Below are 6,005 nucleotides of genomic sequence, written 5' to 3' on the forward strand. Positions count from 1 at the left end.
TAATTCTTGCAATGTTTTTGAGATGAAAGTATGCTGGTTTACTTACTGCTTTGACTTGACTACTGAAACTCAGATCTGACTCCAGAATCACACCAAGATTCTTGACCTTATTTTATGTTGTTTGACCCCTAGAGCCAAGGTATACATTCACCTTGAGTACAATGACTTCAGTTTTCTCTTTGTTTAACTAAAGAACTAAAACTAAAAATTTTTTACAAATATATGATATAGATCAGGGGTGCTCAACCCTGATCCTGGAGATCTACCTTCCTGCAGATTTCAGCTCCAACCTTGAACAAACAGACCTGAACCAGTTAGTTAGGAGCTGAACAGCACTTGATAATTACAGGCAGGTGTGTTTGATATGGGTTGCAACTGAAATCTGCAGGAAGGTAGATTACCAGGTGCAGGGTCGGTCACCACTGATATAGAAGAACTATAGGTTTGAAATAAAAGTGGAAAATATACAAATTACACTATTTCGAAATATTTTAAACAACTTTGATAGTATTTCAGTGATAGTTAAAAAAACAATGAACACAAAATTACTTAAAATGAAAATATATAAAAAGACAATTCAAAAAAAGTATATAATGTCAAATAATCATAATAAGTGTATTGATAAACCATTGATGCTTTTGTAAAAAAGTGCTAAAAATAAAAAAATATTCATTTATATATAATAAAAATGTATTATTTCTAATTTTAGCACAAGATCACTGAAGCAATGTATTGTGAAGTACAAACACTAAAGAGATTAAAAGCATCAATTAACCAATCCAGTGAAGAGGATTACATCCTCTCTCTAATCAGGAAGTACTAAATGCGCCCCTCCTGTCAGTTGGTGATGAATGACTCTGAGAATTGTCTTGACCACATCTAAAGCCCAGCTATTTAGGTTGGTGGACTACACAGACTAAGCAAAGCCTAAAAATGTTCAAGAGGAAGAGGGAAAAATAAAAAAGGGAAATTCGACTATCAAACCCATGAGAAAACTATCCTTGGCTTTAACACTAAAGTTCATCATTGCAGTAAACTCCTCATACACATATACTGTATAACACACAGGCCTATGTGACATTGCTTTCAGTGCGTGTGTATTGTGTACTTCTCTCCACTTCTCAACTCACTTCCCACACGTCCAACCTCTTGCTCCACACCCTTTTTGGCATGAAGGAATATGAAAGACCCACAACCAACTCAACAGATAAACAACACTGAACAGACATCAGCAGCACATGTGCTATTTTTAGCTACAATTTGGAACACTGTGTCCCCGTAACGTCCCAGGTTAAGTTGATAGAGGGGACCTGTTTATTTATGCATAGTAGTAAATACTAGGTTTCTTTTCATTCTTTATAACAGTTTTTTTCTTTATTAAAGCAATAAAACAAGCCCTTATGACTCCAACAAATCTGTTCTTAATCATTGTTGTATTTGGTTCTCACTTCATCGTGCCAGGGACCTGTTTGTCTAGCAAAATGCAAGCAGCATGTATTGAACGAGCAGCACGTATTTGAAGGAGCGCAGCTGCTATATTTACTTCATTATAAGAGCAGACAGAGCTTGTGACATTTCAGTCAATAAATGGTTTCAAAGGTTTGCCTCTGTAAACTTGTCACATGCACAGTATTGCGTGACACTGTCGGGATGATTCACTGACTGAATATGGGAAATGTGGAGCATTTTAATTAAGACGCATAATGGAACAGGTTTTCTTGCTTTTCTCTCTTCTCTAATATTATTCTCATAATGAAGTTGTGCATAGTGGCTGTCCAAGTCACATTGCTGTGGCTCTCGGGGAGTAACTGAAAACATCTTTATCAACGTTTGGCTCCATCTCTATGCGAATGTTTGTCGCTCTTGTGCACATCTGGGCTGGATTTAAAGAAGGCCTTGTTCTGTTTTATTTTTGCGGGTGTTATTGTGTTTAAGAATGTGTATACATTGCGGCTTTTCTAGCTATGATCAGAAGGGTGAGCCCGCTCATGGGGCGAGACTGGATTTCATATGGTTTTAAAATTTCATTGTGGGCCTACAAGGGTATCATGTATTGGTGTTGAAATAGATTGTTGTTTAAAGGGATAGTTCGCGCAAAGCTAAAAATTCTGTCATCACTTCGCTTGTCGCTAACATGTTTGAGATATTTCTTTCTACTGAGCACAGAAACATAAAAGAAGATATTTTGAAAAATGTTAGAAACTGGTAAATCTTTTCTACTATAAAAGTCAATGTTTTCTGGTTCCTAACATTCTTCAGATTATCTTCTTTGGTTTGAAACCAGTCGAGGGTGAGTAAATAGTACTTTAAGTTTCATTTTTGAAACTATTGCTTTAAGATTGAGTAATTAGCAATCAAAGTTCACTAATGCAGTGTTTGAAATGGCTGAATCATTCACAATTCACTGGGCAGGTCTGTTTTACATTATTTTAACATAATACAGACAAAGAAATCTGGCATATTGCAAGAATACAGAGCAGGACTTGTCCCAAAAAAAGGTTTACAAAGCCCTAATTAAGTTAAACCACATCAAGCAAACACATTAATACAGAACTAATCTGTGCCGTCACAGTTTGAATGCACCAACCATCCATTTACAGGGCTGCAACTCAATGCATTTAGAAGCATGTAGACATAGTCAAGACGATCTGCTGCAGTTCAAACTGATCATCAGAATGAGGACGAAAGGTGATATATGGGACTTTGAATGTGGCGTGGTTGTTGGTGCCAGACAGCCTGGTCTGAGTGTTGTATTTTAAAATGTATTTTATATATACAGTTAAAGTCTGAATTATTAGCCCACCTGAATTATTAGCCCACCTGAATTATTAGCCTCAATGTTTATTTTTTCTCCAACTTCTATTTAACGGAGTGAAGATTTTTTTCAACACATTTCTAAACATAATAGTTTTAATAACTCGTTTCTTATAACTGATTTATTTTATCTTTGCCATGATGACAGTAAATAATATTTGACTGGATATTTTTAACGACACTTTTCTACAGCTTAAAGTGACATTTAAAGGCTTAACTAGGTTAAGTAATCACAAGTAAGCAGGATAGGGTAATTATGGAAGTTATTGTATAACAATAAAAAAATAGTGCTTAAGGGGTTAATAATTTTTACCCTAAAATGGTTTTTAACAAATAAAAACTGCTTTTTTTCTAGCCGAAATAAAAGAAATAAGACTTTGAATATTTCCTTTCTCAATTAAACATCATTTGGGAAATATTTAAAATAAGAAAAAATATATATTTTAACTGATTAGAAAATAATAATAAAATGGCCAGAGAGTGTACATATATAAACAATAAATATAAACAAAAACAATGGTCCCAACATTGATAACAAGCATGAAAATCCAATGACATGACCACATTGAAATGGTCTATATATATATATATATATATATATATATATATATATATATATATATATATAGTTTTCATAGCTTGAATGTTAGTACAGTTTACTGTCTATGTGTTTGAGTGTGATAGCATTTATTATGTTAGGTTTAATATATTGTTAATATAAACTAAGCAATGAAAAAGACACACATTTTCAACTACAGAACACCTTTTATTTTGTATTAAATTGTTATAATCTGTTGCATAAAATAGTCAAATATTATTGGTAATCATAATTATTTCTAGAACAATATGTTGCAGCAAAAATACGTTCTCTCTCTCCCTCTCTCTCTCTCTCTCTCTCTTCATATAGAATCATATCAAGCCTGTCATTAATATTGACATTTACAGTACAGTAGAGTATCTGAATCATCACACAAACTGTAACTTCCTCTGTAACAAGTCTTATGAGTAAACTAGTATAGCAAATAATAACTAGATAATTCAATTGTGTAAAATGATGAAATATATTGTTTGTCAATCTATATAATATTTATTATGTATAAATACTGTACTTAAATCAAATATGACTATATAGAAAATTTAATTGTTCTCTTGGAATTGACTCCAAAGCTGGAATCGGGTGTAATTTAAGACACAGTTTGGGTTTTGAGCAAACATGACTGCCCTGGCCTCAACTTTTAGCCCACTAAACATCACCAGATGCAGTTAAAATTGACTTTCACCCTTTATGACCAGTAGCTGGATATTGAGTATCTCTGTATGCTTGCTTGTGTGGAAATATTTGCGTAGAAACCCTCATTTTACTTTGCTGAGCTTGGCAGATTATGAATAGACAGCACCCAAATTTTCTGCAAAGACTAGATAAGAACAAAGCAACACGCCTTAATCATATGTCTACATGCAACACTAGTGAATATCACTGTATGCTGATCATTGACAGTAATACCAGCAAAAAATTCACAAGAGTTTTCATTTGCCACAAAAAAGAGACAAAGAAAAGAAGTGTAGCAGCAGAGAGTGTCACAGGGTTTTCTGCTGTACCAGCAATTCTCACCCCCCCTCCTCTAGTTCCTGCTGCCTTGACTTCTGGGCCGCATGATTTCCTGTTTCTGCTGATGTGACCCACACAAACAAAAATACACTCTCTGTGTTGCACGTGCACATTGTATCACACACAGTGAGCTACATAGCAATGCTCGGTCTTTAAACAAAGCGCTTGTGCTTTGACCAGGTGACCTACTTCTAGGTTATATCACACATGCATGCAATCAGCTGAGGATAATCTCATGGGACTTTTAGCCACAAGCAAGAAATATCAGTCTAAATAATGTAGGAATCCACTCCTGTAGCTCTGAAACCATTTAAGCTTTGCTTGCACTTTAACAGTGTGTCTGCACATAATGTTCACTCAGTTCTGGTGGACATGCATGTGTTTGAGGAAGATATCATTGGTTGAGGCAATGTGACTCTTAGATACGGTGACAAGTTTGTGGTATGAAGAGTTGATCTTGAAAGATATACAGTACAGTGAGCATTTTTTTTTGTCAGTAAAGGGATAATTAAAAACTCTGTCATGAATAACTAATCATTTTGCTGTTTTAAGCCAGCAAGACTGACTGACTTCTTTGGAAAACAAAAAAAGATATTTACAGAAAAGTTTAGATGGGTTTTTGTCCATACCTCGTAGATTTTCATTATATGAAGAAAAATAAAATAATTATGTTGAAAGAATCAATAGATAATCTCACATTTTGAAAATACTTCTATTTAACCCTTGTGTACTGATTAAATTGACTACCCTTTCTTTATGTTTGCAGCTGCTTTTGCCCCATTTACTTCCATTATAACAACCTATTTTGATTGCAAAGGCATGACACCAAATAATCATGCATTCTTGATTGTTGGTGTTTCACTTTGTTAGGAAACTTTTCATTTTTACTGTTAATCATCCATTGGCAGCATTAACCCTTTAGATGGGTTTGTGCAAAAAAGTTACTGGTTTTTATCTAGAGTTTTGAGTAAAACCACAGATTATAGTGTCTTACTTAATATATTGACTGTGTTCTAAAAGCTGAGTTACTTATTTTTCAAACATGGCAAGTGCTCTCTCACACACTTGCACATGCTCACACAAACACACTATTGTTCATATAACCATATAATTTTTTTTTATCTAAAAGCTAAGCTTTTTTTGCACTGCAACTAATGATTAACAGTAAAAATTTGTAAATTTACCTCTTCCTAAATGGGAAAACCAGCAACAATCAAGAATGCCTGATTATATAAAATGACTAAATGTAAATGTCATATGGTGTCATTAAAATGGAAGTCAATGGGGCAAAAACAGCCACTAACAAAATAAAAGGGTGGTCAGTTTGCCCAGGGTGTATTGTGTATTGAACCAAGACAGTGCAATTAATTCAGTGAATATCAGTAAATCGAAATTCAGTTTTGATTTTGACCTCCATGATTATGAAAGACAAATAGGGATAAAACTGTTAAATTGTGTCACACACTTCACTGAATTTCTCTACATTTATACCTCCTCAAAGCTAGATTGCAGTAAGATCATATAAATTGACTTTTGCAGCTTGTGACGTGATTGTTCTCCGTATTATTAAGTGTTTTTTTTG

General features: G+C 34.1%; 1 protein-coding gene and 1 long non-coding RNA gene across 2 annotated transcripts in view; one reads left to right on the forward strand and one right to left on the reverse strand.

Moving 5' to 3' along the window:
- LOC141379314 (uncharacterized) overlaps positions 1 to 6,005 on the forward strand; it is a 187,071-nt gene that overhangs the window by 28,287 nt on the left and 152,779 nt on the right. The gene's annotated exons all lie outside the window — the stretch shown is intronic.
- Positions 1 to 6,005, reverse strand: part of foxo3b (forkhead box O3b) — a 45,946-nt gene that overhangs the window by 12,254 nt on the left and 27,687 nt on the right.

This window comes from Danio rerio, chromosome 20, assembly GCF_052040795.2.
Source record: "Danio rerio strain M-AB ecotype USA chromosome 20, GRCz13ab, whole genome shotgun sequence".
Lineage (NCBI taxonomy): Eukaryota > Metazoa > Chordata > Actinopteri > Cypriniformes > Danionidae > Danio > Danio rerio.